Here is a 15400-nt window from a genome sequence, read left to right as displayed (position 1 = left end):
ACAAAACCTACACATAAATATCCTTGAATTAAAAGCATGTGAACTAAGATTGATTGCATTATGCGACAGATAATACCACGTGTTGTGCATATCTAAATAAATTTGGAGGGAAATGTTCAGAGTTGAATACTCACGCCCGCAAAATATGGTTTTGGTGTATAAAAAGAAATATACATTTAAGTGCTGCACACATACCAGGTGTTTCAAATGTTGAGGCAGACAGATTGTCGAGAAATTTTAACGATGACCTAGAATGGTCGTTGGACAAGTGTATTCAAAAAAATTTGCAATAAATATGGAATGCCTCAAATTGATATGTTTGCATCTAAACTGAATTCTAAGTTAGACAAGTATGTTTCAAGACTGCCTGATACACATGCATGGGCAATAGATGCATTCTCATTAGACTGGAATTCTGATTTTCTCTATATGTTTCCCCCCTTTCAGTCTGGTGGCGAGAGTTCTACAGAAAATGTTCTGGACGAAGCAAAAGTGGTTCTTGTTACTACCGATTGGACAATTTTTAAAGCTGGTGGCTTCAATTGCTGCATTGATGAGTCAGCCCAGGTACTTCCTTCCGTCAACGCAAAACATCAATCAACTTCCACATAAGCCGTCATATCAACACTCACTAAAGAAAATGGTGTTGGGAGTTTTCAGGTTGTCAGGGAAGCATTATGTAAACAAGGCATTTCAGGACATGCTGCCGCCCTTATTATCGACAGATGGAGAAAATCCACACGGGCACAATACTCATCTTTCATTAAAAGATGGTTATCATTTAGCACTAAGAAATCAGTTGATTCAATTAACCCAGCTTTGAAGAATGTCATAAAGTTTCTGTCACAAATGTACAAACTAGGACTTAGTTACAGTGCATTAGGGACTGCAAGGGCAACTATAAATGCCTATACCACCACATGCGGCGGTGTTGATTACAGCTATAAATGCCTATACCACCACATGCGGCGGTGTTGATTACAGCTATAAATGCCTATACCACCACATGCGGCGGTGTTGATTACAGTTATAAAGGGCCTATACCACCACATGCGGCGGTGTTGATTACAGCTATAAATGCCTATACCACCACATGCGGCGGTGTTGATTACAGCTATAAATGCCTATACCACCACATGCGGCGGTGTTGATTACAGCTATAAATGCCTATACCACCACATGCGGCGGTGTTGATTACAGTTATAAATGCCTATACCACCACATGCGGCGGTGTTGATTACAGCTATAAATGCCTATACCACCACATGCGGCGGTGTTGATTACAGCTATAAATGCCTATACCACCACATGCGGCGGTGTTGATTACAGTTATAAATGCCTATACCACCACATGCCGCGGTGTTGATTACAGCTATAAATGCCTATACCACCACATGCGGCGGTGTTGATTACAGCTATAAATGCCTATACCACCACATGCGGCGGTGTTGATTACAGCTATAAATGCCTATACCACCACATGCGGCGGTGTTGATTACAGCTCTAAATGCCTATACCACCACATGCGGCGGTGTTGATTACAGCTCTAAATGCCTATACCACCACATGCGGCGGTGTTGATTACAGCTCTAAATGCCTATACCACCACATGCGGCGGTGTTGATTACAGCTCTAAATGCCTATACCACCACATGCGGCGGTGTTGATTACAGCTCTAAATGCCTATACCACCACATGCGGCGGTGTTGATTACAGCTCTATATACCACCACATGCGGCGGTGTTGATTACAGCTATAAATGCCTATACCACCACATGCGGCGGTGTTGATTACAGTTATAAATGCCTATACCACCACATGCGGCGGTGTTGATTACAGCTATAAATGCCTATACCACCACATGCGGCGTTGTTGATTACAGCTATAAATGCCTATACCACCACATGCGGCGGTGTTGATTACAGCTATAAATGCCTATACCACCACATGCGGCGGTGTTGATTACAGCTCTATATACCACCACATGCGGCGGTGTTGATTACAGCTCTATATACCACCACATGCGGCGGTGTTGATTACAGCTATAAATGCCTATACCACCACATGCGGCGGTGTTGATTACAGTTATAAATGCCTATACCACCACATGCGGCGGTGTTGATTACAGTTATAAATGCCTATACCACCACATGCGGCGGTGTTGATTACAGCTATAAATGCCTATACCACCACATGCCGCGGTGTTGATTACAGTTATAAATGCCTATACCACCACATGCGGCGGTGTTGATTACAGCTATAAATGCCTATACCACCACATGCGGCGGTGTTGATTACAGCTCTAAATGCCTATACCACCACATGCGGCGGTGTTGATTACAGCTATAAATGCCTATACCACCACATGCGGCGGTGTTGATTACAGCTATAAATGCCTATACCACCACATGCGGCGGTGTTGATTACAGCTCTAACAGTTTATTAAAAAAATTCATGAAAGGAGTATTTCATAAAAGACCAAACATACCAAGACATACGTCAGTATGGGATGTTGATATTGTGTTCAATTACTTATGCAATGTAAAAGATGATTCCTTTATTTTCCTGTCGAGTAAATTATGCATTCTTTTCCTTTTATTGAGTGCACAGAGGTGCCAAACACTGCATCTGATTAAATTAAGTGACTTACAGCTGAATGATGAACAAGTTATAATATTACCAAATCGTCTACTTAAACAAATCGAGACCTAAATACCATTTGGAACCGATTATACTGAAAAAATATGTGAAGAATAAGAACCTATGTATTGTAGAAACATTTCGACTTTATATCAATCGCACAAAAGCACTGCAAGATCCAAAGGAAACACAGCTTCTGATAAGTACTCAAGTCCCACACAGAGGAGTGTCTCGGGCAACAGTTGCTAGATGGGTAAAAACTATCATGGTTAAAGCTGGAATTGATGTCAGTTTCACCACTCACAGTACAAGGGCTGTCGCTACAAGTACAGCCAAACAAAAAGGAATTTCGCTTGAAAAAATCACAAGGACAGCAGAATGATCCAATGTAAAAACATTTAGTAGGTTTTATGACAAACCTATTCATGAAAAGTATGTACAGTATGCAGTACAAAATAAATGAACTTTTTGTTGTGTTATGAACTATGTGACTATTTGCAGTGAGAGGAATGCTCGTTGAATGATGAACTATCATTAAGAAATGAAATACATTTAGTAACTTTGATGATATTTACATTATTATTAGTTTTTTGAATAAACAAATCTTAACGCATAACTGATATCATTAGCATTACTTATCATTAAATAATCAACTCTAAAAGTCTCTGTTGGAGCCCTATAAGGAGTTAAGTGGGAGATAAAATTGTAAGATTAAACGAGACTTACCTTGGTAAGTTGAAGTTTGATTGATATTTTTTCAACCACTAACTCCTTAAGGGATCAAACACCCACCCTCCACTCCCCGGGGCTTGATTATTTAATGCTCCCTGCTAGGCATAAATATGATATTCATGCCTGACTGAAGACTCTGAAGATTGATTTCATATTACCAATGAGCTACGTCATCTCTGTTTGATCCCTTAAGGAGTTAGTGGTTGATAAAATATCAATCAAACTTCAACTTACCAAGGTAAGTCTCGTTTAATCTTACAATCAATACAATGCGTTCAAATAATAAAAGTATCCATGTTTTTAATTTTGTATCAATGATTTCAAACATTCTGAAAAATTGCTTTATGTGATACAATAATTCAATTATATGTCTGAAAATATATACATGTTAAAAATTACAATAAATAGTAATGATAATACAATCTTCTTCATCTTTTTATACAGTGCATCTTCCTTTTTCCTGAAAGAGAAAAATGCCTTTCTCTTTGCCCAAGATAATAATATAATGTTTCAGATATTTCTTTATCTTAAAATATATTGAGGGATTATTATGCCCTCCACATGCGACATTATTTCTGAGGGATTATTATGCCCTCCACACGTGGCATTATTTTTGAGGGATTATTATGCCCTCCAAACATGGCATTATTTTTGAGGGGTTATTATGCCCTCCACACGTGGCATTATTTTTGAGGGATTATTATGCCCTCCAAACATGGCATTATTTTTGAGGGGTTATTATGCCCTCCACACACGGCATTATTTTTGAGGGATTATTATGCCCTCCACATGTGGCATTATTTTTGCGGGATTATGCCCTCCACACGCGGAATTATTTTTGAGGGATTATTATGCCCTCCACATGCGAAATTATTTTTTAGGGATTATGCCCTCCACACGCGGAATTATTTTTGAGGGATTATTATGTCCTCCACATGCGAAATTATTTTTTAGGGATTATGCCCTCCACACGCGGAATTATTTTTGAGGTATTATTATGCCCTCCACATGCAAGAATATTTACACTTTTTGTCACATAAAATGCAATATTTCTGCACAACACATAACTATTAATCACTGCTGTTAATTTCTAACGGGCTTAACTTTGTAATGGGCTGTGTGAATTCTTTACCACTTACTAAAATGTTTACTGCTCTCACATGACCATCGCCACTTGTATGAATGGATGTAACACCACCTAAAGGCCAAGGCTATACCATGATAACGACATCTCAAACTTTCAGATCTGGTCAAACTCTGTTCCATTTCTTGGAGGTACATAGGTTTGGCAACCACTCACGAATCCAACAACCCCAAAAGTTTCAGACTAACTCTTGAACTCGTACCATTTGTAGGGTTGAAATCATTTGTATCAAGGCTCTCAGGTGCGAACTCCCCTCCTATTTGTCCATGTTGGAAATGATTTGGAGTAAGATAAATAAGAGGTCTCATATTGATAAGAGCTTCTGCTGCTACAAATGCAGTCATAAGTTCCTCATCTGACACTGAAGCATTCTGTAACATGGAATGAATGGCTTGTTTATCACTTTTCACCATGATTTCATGTACACCTCTCCAATGTGGTGCTAATGTAGGAATGAAATGCAACTGAACTCCTTTATTTACTGTCTTTTCTTTTATTTGATCATTATTCAGCGCGTTTATTAATTATCTGAGTTCCTTTTCACTATCGACAGTTTGTTTCATTATCCGACAGAACTGTTCCTGGGAGATCTCTACAACCAGCAAATTGATAAAACGAATTTAGAAATGCATCAGTATCTATTCCAAATGAGATTTCAGACAAGTAAACAGACATAAATATCTTATTTCAGGCTGTTTTCCTCGACCTTGGACAGTAATGAAAGGTCCCACATAATCCAATGCTGAATGGACAAATGCTCTCATTGGCACACTACAACAAATACTAGGTAATGGTGCCATAAACTGTTCAGCCGGTTAAGCTCAGTCGTCGACACGTTCAGGGCTAGACGTCCCAAAGGACCAGCAACTTTTGCAAACTGCTGGTCCAACAAGATTTCAGGTGGTTCTACTGCCGGTTGAGCAATTTAAGTAAACTTCAGTCATATTATTCAACTTAACTCAATTATTATTACATATTTTCAGTTATTATTATTCAACAAGGTCCATCATAAGTCTATAAGCTCTGTTTTGACAGCAATGAGGTCTTGTCTGTTTAGCCGGTTAAGCTCAGTCATAGACACGTTGAGGGCTAGACACTAACTTTTTTTTATGTGGTGGCCTAAAGGACCAGCAACTTTTGCAAACCGCTGGTCCAACACGATTTCCGGTGGTCCTTCTGCCTGTTGAGCAATTTAAATAAACTTCAGTCATATTATTCAACTCAAGTGTTACTACATATTTTTAGTAATCATTACTCAACAAGGTCCATCATAAGTCTATAAGCTCTGTTTTGACAGCAATGAGGTCTTGTCTGTGCATTAGTCTCATCATCAGCGGCATTGTCATCATTGTCACCATCATTATCACATACACCTTCCCTAGCCATGTCAAGTTCTTCCGCACATCATCTGTGTCTATACTGAGACAGCAATTGGTGAATTTGGCTGGCTGTAATAAAAAGACGGTATTAATTATTAGATGGTCATTCCATTGTGACAAAAAATTACACACAATATTCAGTGGCTGCATGAAGATAGTGTAAATTTGTTTACCTTTACTTTTTTTATCATTGTAGAATGGTCTCCTAGCCCTACTACCACAGGAATTCCATAATAATATTGAATCCAATGGATCAAACTTCTCAACAGACTCAGATAGTCTCTGTGTGGATTAACATCAGATCACTCAGAGAGCTAGAACTTAGCAAAGACCTCCTGTCATTTTCTGTCATTTTCATCCTAAAAAATAGAGAAAATAAAACAATTTTATCCAAGTGCAATAACAGAAGACTAGGAGAATTTCAACTAAACAAGAGGACCATGATGGTCCTGAATCGCTCACCTCTTCCCACATGACCCAGTTTTGAGTATGACGTCGTTTTTTCTATTATTTGACATAGTGACCTAGTTTTTGAGCTCATGTGACCCAATTCTGAACTTGACCTAGATATTATCAAGATAAAAATTCTGACCAATTTTCAAGAAGATCCATTGAAAAATATGGTCTCTAGAGAGGTCACAAGGTTTTTCTATTATTTGACCTATTGACCTAGTTTTCGAAGGTACATGACCCTGTTTTGAATTTTACCTAGAATATCATCAAGGTGAACATTCTCACTAATTTTCATGAAGATCTCATGAAAAATATGGCCTCTAAAGAGGTCACAAGGTTTTTCTATTTTTATACCTACTGGCCTAGTTTTTGACCGCACCGTTTCGAAACTGACCTAGATATCATCAAGGTGAACATTCAGATCAATTTTCATGAAGATCCATTGAAAAATATGGCCTCTAGAGAGGTCAAAAGATTTTAAAAATTTTAGACCTACTGACCTAGTTTTTGACCGCAGTTGACCCAGTTTCAAACTTGACCTAGATATCATCAAGATGAACATTCAGACCAACTTTCATACAGATCCCATGAAAAGTATGGCCTCTAGAGAGGTCACAAGGTTTTTTTTATTATTTGACCTACTGACCTAGTTTTTTAAGCACGTGACCCAGTTTCAAATTGACCTAGATATCATCAAGGTGAACATTCTGACCAATTTTTATGGAGATCCATTCACAAGTTGGCCTCTAGAGAGGCACACAGGTTTTTCTATTTTTAGACCTACTGACCTAGTTTTTGACCGCACATGACCCTGTTTCGAACTTGACCTAGATATCATCAAGATGAACACTCAGACCAACTTTCATACAGATCCCATGAAAAATATGGCCTTTAGAGAGGTCACAAGGTTTTTCTTTTATTTGACCTACTGACCTAGTTTTTGATGGCACATGACCCACTTTCGAAATTGACCTAGATATCATCAAGATGAACATTCAGACCAACTTTCATACAGATCCCATGAAAAATATGGCCTCTAGAGAGGTCACAAGGTTTTTCTATTATTTGACCTACTGACCTAGTTTTTTAAGGCACGTGACCCAGTTTCAAACTTGACCTAGATATCATCAAGGTGAACATTCTGACCAATTTTTATGGAGATCCATTCACAAATATGGCCTCTAGAGAGGTCACAAGGTTTTTCTATTTTTAGACCTACTGACCTAGTTTTTGACCGCACATGACCCTGTTTCGAACTTGACCTAGATATCATCAAGATGAAAACTCAGACCAACTTTCATACAGATCCCATGAAAAATATGGCCTTTAATTAAAAGAGGTCACAAGGTTTTTCTTTTATTTGACCTACTGACCTAGTTTTTGAAGGCACATGACCCACTTTCGAAAATGACCTAGATATCATCAAGATGAACATTCAGACCAACTTTCATACAGATCCCATGAAAAATATGGCCTCTAGAGAGGTCACAAGGTTTTTCTATTATTTGACCTACTGACCTAGTTTTTTAAGGCACGTGACCCAGTTTCAAACTTGACCTAGATATCATCAAGGTGAACAATCTGACTAATTTTCATGAAGATCTCATGAAATATATGGCCTTTAGAGAGGTCACAAGGTTTTTCTATTTTTAGACCTACTGATCTAGTTTTTGACAGCACGTGATCCAGTTTCGAACTTAACCTAGATATCATCAAGATGAACATTCAGACCAACTTTCAAACAGATCCCATGAAAAATGTGGCCTTTAGAGAGGTCACAAGGTTTTTCTATTATTTGACCTACTGACCTAGTTTTTGAAGGCACATGACCCGGTTTCAAACTTGACCTAGATATCATCAAGATGAACGTTCTGACCAATTTTCATGAAGATCTTGTGAAATATATGGCCTCTAGAGAGGTCGCAAGGTTTTTCTATTTTTAGACCTACTGACCTAGTTTTTGATGGCACGTGACCCAGTTTCGAGCTTGACATAGATATCATCAAGGTGAACATCCTGACCAATTTTCATGAAGATCTCATGAAATATATGGCCTCTAGAGAGGTCACAAGGTTTTTCTATTTTTAGACCTACTGACCTAGTTTTTGAAGGCACGTGACCCAGTTTCGAACTTGACCTAGATATTATCAAGATGAACATTCTGACCAACTTTCATAAAGATCCCATGAAAAATGTGACCTCTAGAGTAGTCACAAGCAAAAGTTTACGCACGCACGGACGACGGACACCGCGCGATCACAAAAGCTCACCTTGTCACTTTGTGACAGGTGAGCTAAAAAGAAAGAACTTTAAACACTGAAATACCTTGAGAATCCTAGCTCTACATCCACAGAGCTAGAAGGGAGAGTTAATAGCATTCAATTCAGGTGAAACGGTTTGGATATTTGGGCTGCATACATGTACAGTCCTACAGGTATTGCCAGGTCAGTTTTGCAATGGCATCAACTTTGCTGTTGGAAAAAAAAAAATACAAGAGGGCCATAATAGCCCTATATCGCTCACCTATTATCACTGCACTTAAGGAGAAGAAGGTAAAACAAGAGCTGTCTGAGGACAGCAACCTCGACTATTCAACAGCCTTGTCAATTGAATGAATACAAAAGTTAAAAAAAGGGGCAAATTTTGTAAAAAATGGAAAAGGGTTATGGAACCTTCACAGTGCATAAAAGCTCATAAAGTGAACAAGTGTGTAAAGTTTCAACCCTTTTCCCATAAGTGGAATGAAATACCAGCTTACATACAAAAACAGCTAAGTCCAAAAAGGGGCATAATTTTAAAAAAAAATTGCAATTAGATTGGGACCTACACAGTGCATGTCAGATCATATAGTGAAAAAGTGTGTGATTTCAATCCATTCCCATTAGTGGGTACTGAGATACCAGCTTACATAAAAAACCCTTAAACTAAGAATTTCTTAGTCGAAAAGGGGACATAATTTTGTAAAAAAGCAAAATAGAGTTATGGAACCTGTGCAATGTAGGTCAGTTTATCACAGTGAGTAAGTGTGTTTAGTTTCAATCCATTCCCACAAGCGGTTACTGAGATACCAGCTTACATACAAAACCTTAACCAAGAATTTCTAAGTCGAAAACGGGGCATAATTTTGTAAAAAAGCAAAATAAAGTTATGGAACCTGTGCCATGTAGGTCAGTTTATCACAGTGAATAAGTGTGTGAAGTTTCAATCCATTCTTACAAGTGGTTACTGAGATACCAGCTTACATACAAAACCTTCACCAAACCGGGACGCAGACGCATGTGTGAGTCCAATAGCTCTATTATTCTTTGAATAGTCGAGTTAAAAATCATAGTCAAGATCAATCAAAAGAATTATGACTGACCCCTAAGTGTGACCTTGACCTTGAAGGGAGCCATCCGAAACATGTGCTCTGTACATCGTTTCGATGAGATGAACATTTGTGTCAGGTTTCTTTGAAATCCTTTAAGGGGTTTAAGAGTTACAGAGCGGAAGGGAAAATGCTAAACAACAGACAGACAGACAGACAGACGGACACTTAGGTGATAACATAATACGTCCCTTCGAGCGTATAAAAAGAAATCAAGATCTTATGGTGATACACGTTGTGTGCAAGTTTGGTTTATTCAAATCATAAATGAAGCCGCTATTGCGCAGACAAAGCCAAAATAGCTAATTCTGGCCCTTTCAGGGGCCATAACTCTGGAACCCGTTATGGGATCTGGCCGGTTCAAGAAAGGAAACAAGAGCTTATGGTGACACAAGTTTTGTGCAAGTTTGATTAAATTAAAATCATAAATGAAGCTGCTATTGTGCAGACAAGGGCAAAATAGCTAATTCTTGCCCTTTCAGGGGCCATAACTCTGGAACCCGAAATGGAATCTGGCCAGGTCAAGAAAGGAACCAAGATCTTATAGTGATACAAGTTTTGTGCAAGTTTGGTTAAAATGAAATCTTAAATGAAGCTGCAATTGTGCAGAAAAGGTCAAAATAGCTAATTCTGGCCCTTTTCAGGACCTTAAGTCTAGAACCCATAACGGAAGCTGGCCATTTAAAAAAAGGAGCCAAGATCTTATGGTTATACAAGCTGTGTGCAAGTTTGGTAAAAATCATATCATAAATAAAGCTGCTATTGTGCAGACAAGGTCAAAGTAGCTGATTTTGGAACCCATAATGGGATCTGGCCAGTTCAAGAAAGGGAAACCCAAGATCTTATGGTGATACAAATTGTGTGCAAGTTTGGTTAAAATAAAATCATAAATGAAACCAGTATCGTGCAGACAAGAAAATGTTGATGCACGGACGGACTGGCGACGGACAACAGACGCAGGGTGATCATGAAAGCTCACCATGTCACTATGTGACAGGGGAGCTAACAAAAATACATTAAATACAATTATTATAATACAGCTGAAGACTTACTTGATTCTCATTTTATATCATAAATACATGTGTGTACATAAGTGATATTACCTCTAAATTTCCCTCTTAAATCTGATCCACTCTAATTGTATGGATTCAACCACCAAATCACTATTATATGCCTTGAGAGCAGGCTCACAACTCTGAGCTATGTCCACCAGCTCCATGTCAGCAAAATCTTCTAAAATTCTAAAAAAATACAGTAGGCCTATGTTTGCATTTCATTAGCATGTGTTTGCACTGACAACAACACTTTTTCTCTTTTAATTTGAATTAAGATTAAAGTATTTGATAATTAAGACAATACTCTGATATAAAAATACAGGAAGTTATTAGTAAATGTTTGTAAAAAAAACAACTTTTTTTTGTGACAGAACTACCTAATTCTTCATCAAGACTACTTGGCCAGTTCTTAAAACTGGTGAAATAGCTTCCTTTGAACAGATGAAGACCACTGTCAAAGCGGGAATTGGGTGCAGGAGTTATGCACCTTGTGTCATATGATGAGGGTGATGATGCAGAACAACTACTTCAAGTTTGAATCAAATCAATTTGGTAATAACTGAAATATAGTGAAAATGCATCACCCACATCGTATGACACAAGGTGCATTACTCTGGCACCAATTTCATAATAATTAGTGCCTGAGTTATGCACCTTGTGTCATATGATGTGGTTGATGATGTTGAACAACTATTTAAAGTATGAATCAAATCCATTCAGCAATAACAGAGATAGAGTGTAAGTGTATCAAACTTTAATCTGTGTGTGTGTGTGTTTGTTTGGGTTTAACATCTTTTTCAACAATTTTTCAGTCATATAAATGATGGTGTCTACTTGTAGCAGTGAGCACAATGCCCAACTTTATAGTGCTGCCTCACTGGAATATCACGCCTTAGACACGTGGCATGATACCCACCCAGTCACATTATATGACACCGGGCTGACCAGTCCTAGCACTATCCCCTTAATGCTGAGCGCCAAGCATGGAAGCTGCTAGTACCATTTTTTATGTCTTGGTATGACGCGGCCGGGGATCGAACCCACGACCTCCCGCACTCGAAGCGGACGCTCTACCACTAGGCTACCGAGGCGGTTCCAAACTTTAATCTGAAATTCTAAGTAAAAAAGGGGAATAATTCATGAAAATTTGTTCCAGAGTTATGAACCTTGTGTCATATGATGTGGGTGATAATGCTGAACAATTACTTTAGGTATGAATTGAAATCCATTTAGTAATAATAGAGATGGAGTGAAAGTGCAGCACAACTTTAACCTGAAATTCTTAGGAAAAGGGGGCATAATTCATGAAAAATTCATGCCAGAGTTATGCACCTTGTGTCATATGATGTGGGTGATAAAATTAAACAATTACAGTCGAATATCGTTACCTCGATATCGGTCAGCTCGGTACTCCGGTTAGCACGATGTGTTTGATTCGGTCCTGATTTTTCCCTATTTATCTTAATGTAATTATATATCATTACCTCGATATGATTAGCTCGATATTTCGTTTAGCTCAAAGAGATTTTTCAGTTCCGTCAAATTACCTGTACTGTTTTTACACCTGGTTTCGTCGATATCACAGCTTGTCAAAAATATCCATGTTATTTGTAAGGTTTGAAAATCAACCTATTGTATTCCGGCGATGTATTAATCATATTCAAGTTAGTTTGTGTGTTTGTTTTGTTTGTTATTTAATCTTTAATCCAATTTAAATGTCAGGAAGTTTTGCATTTAATTCCCAATAATTAGTCTTATAAAACACCATGCAAGCAAGAAAGCTATTTTCCAATATAATAACTAATTTGGATGAAATATTTTCAGTTTGACTGAGTAAAAATCTACAATCTAGGATTGAGTAACAATATGCATATTTAACTGGCAAATTTTCGTTATCGAAGCACAGTCAAATGACCACTCAACTAGTAACATTACCGCTGCATTCAGACTTGTTTAGGGAAGGAATAAAAATGCTAGTATTTAATTGTATATTTTCAAAAATTAAAAAGTTGTATGTATGTATTTAATTAACGTATTTTATTTGTCAATAAAATTAAAATCATATTTACATTTTATATTATTTCTTTCCCCTTTCAAGCCCTCTGGAAAAAAGCATTAGATATAATGACAATAAAGACACAAGTACAAAGTAGTCCCTGAAAGTCGATATCGTTACGTCGAATTTCGGATACGTCGATGCAATTTTTTCAGTCCCTTGAATATCGAGGTAACGGTATTCGACTGTATTTTAAGTTTTAATCAAATCCATTCAGTGACAAAGATAGAGTGAAAATGCATCAAAACTTTAACCTGCTATTCTAAGTAAAAAGGGGGAATAATCCATGAAATATTTGTGCCTGAGTTATGCACCTGTGTCATATAATGTGGGTGATGATGCTGAACAATTATTTCAAGTCTGAATCAAATCCATTCAGTAATAACAGAGACAAAGTGAAAGTGCATCAAACCTTTAACCTGAAAATCTGAGTGAAAATCATGAAATATTGATGCAAGAGTTATGGCCCTAAGTCAGATGATTTGGGTGATGATGAGGAATAACTATTTAAAGTTTGAATCAAATCCATCAAGTAATTACAAAGATACAATGAAACAAGAGCTCCTCGAACACGAAATGCCCCCCTTGATGTATTCATTAATTGCACAAGGAACAGAAATTATTTGCTCACTGTAAACAAAAGTTCTACTGTTCTGGTTCAATGTGACATTGACCTTTGACCTATTGACCTCAAAATCAACAGGGGTCATCTGCTGGTCATCATCAACCTCCTATTAAGTTTATGATCTTAGGCCCAAGCTTTCAGGTATCGTCCAGAAGGGTTTTTTAACTGTTCCGGGTCAATGTAACCTTGACCTTTAGCCTACAGACCCCAAATCTATAGGGGTCATCTGCTGGTTATGACCAACCTCCCTATCAACTTTCATGATCCTAGGCCCAAGCGTTCTTGAGTTATCATCCGGAAACCGTTTAACTGTTCAGGGTCACTGTAACCTTTACCTTTAACCTACTGACCTTAAAATTAGTAGGGGTCATCTGCTGGTCATGATGAACCTCTCTATCATCTTTCATGACCCTCGGCCCAAGCGTCTCAAGTTAGCGTCCAGAAACCGTTTTACTGTTCCTGGGCCCAAACTGACCTTTTAACTTTGACCAAAAGACCCCAAATCAATAGGGGTCATCTGCTGGTCATGATCACTCTCCCTATCAATTTTCCTTATCCTATGCCCAAGCGTTCTTGAGGTATCGCATGGAAATCGTTTTACTGTTCCTGGTCACTGTTACCTAGACCTTTGACCTACTGAACTCAAAATCAATAGGGGTCATCTGCTTGTCATGACCAACCTCTTTATCAACTTTCATGATCCTAGGCCCAAGCAATCTTGAGTTATCATCCGGAAACCATTTAACTGTTCTGGGTCACTGTGACCTTGAACTTTGACATACTGACCTCAAAATCAATAGGGGTCATCTGCTGGTCATGAACAACCTCCCTATCAACTTTCATGACCCTAGGCTCAAGCAATCTTGAGTTATCATCCGGAAACCGTTTAACTGTTCTGGGTCACTGTGACCTTGAACTTTGACATACTGACCTCAAAATCAATAGGGGTCATCTGCTGGTCATGAAAAACCTCCCTATCAACTTTCATGATCCTAGGCCCAAGTGTTCTTGAGTTATCAATCGGAAACCGGTTAACTGTTCAGGGTCACTGTGACCTTGACCTTTGACATATAGATCTCAAAATCAATAGGGGTCATCTGCAGGTGATGACCAACCTTCCTATCAACTTTCATGATCCTAGGCCCAAGCGTTCTTGAGTTATCATCCGGAAACGGATTGGTCTACATACAGACCGATCGACCGACATCTGCAAAACAATATACCCCTCCTTCTTCGAAGGGGGGCATAAAAAGAGAAAGTGTAAAAGAGCTTTAACCATGGTGGGGACGCTGAAAGACGCCGACACCAGGTCAAGTCGGATAACTCTCTTTATACTTCGTACAGCTGAGCTAAAAACTTAAGCATAAGTTACTTACATGTATGTGTTTGTGTGTTTGTTTTTAGTTTAACGCAGTTCTTCAACAGTTTTTCAGTTGTGATGGCGGGCAATTAACCTAACTGGATTCCGTACCAGTACAAACCTGTTCTCTGAAAGAAAATTGCCAACTTCCCCGCATGAATAAGAGGTGAAGTAGGAATGACTTCAGACAAAATGTCTTTTATCAAATTGTCATGGAGAACATACAAAAAGCAGGGGATCTAACTTATAACCTCACTATACATAGATCTGCACTCTTCCTATTGAGCTAAGCGGGCAGCCATAACTTATTAAAAACCCAAAAGGGAATTATGTTACCAGAGTACCGCATGTCAGATTATCAAAGTGAACAAGTGTGCAAAGTATTATCAATTCCCAAAAGTGACATCAGCTTACATATAAGATCTTAACTAAATCGAAGATACATGTATGTACACAGAAGCTGTCACGTAAATTGATGGACAGGTCAGTGAAACAGCTCTATTGCCAAGCTAAAAACTAGTTTACTAACATATCAAATTAGCAAGGGAATTTTAGTGTTCTTTTTCAAAATTGAGTTTTCCTCCCTTCA

At 38.2% G+C, this 15400-nt stretch overlaps 1 long non-coding RNA gene across 1 annotated transcript; it reads right to left on the bottom strand.

Annotated features, from left to right (window-relative positions):
• Positions 1-4364: 4364 nt before the first annotated feature.
• LOC123544799 (uncharacterized) lies at positions 4365-14941 on the bottom strand. Its single transcript, XR_008369324.1, has 4 exons — positions 14828-14941; positions 10819-10956; positions 6069-6254; positions 4365-5964 (listed from the first exon to the last, which is right to left on the bottom strand). It is a non-coding gene; the product is annotated as an uncharacterized LOC123544799 (long non-coding RNA).
• Positions 14942-15400: the final 459 nt, after the last annotated feature.

Source organism: Mercenaria mercenaria, unplaced genomic scaffold (genome assembly GCF_021730395.1).
Source record: "Mercenaria mercenaria strain notata unplaced genomic scaffold, MADL_Memer_1 contig_3729, whole genome shotgun sequence".
Lineage (NCBI taxonomy): Eukaryota > Metazoa > Mollusca > Bivalvia > Venerida > Veneridae > Mercenaria > Mercenaria mercenaria.
Note: the sequence above shows the minus strand (reverse complement) of the source record. Positions and strands in the feature narration are given on the sequence as shown.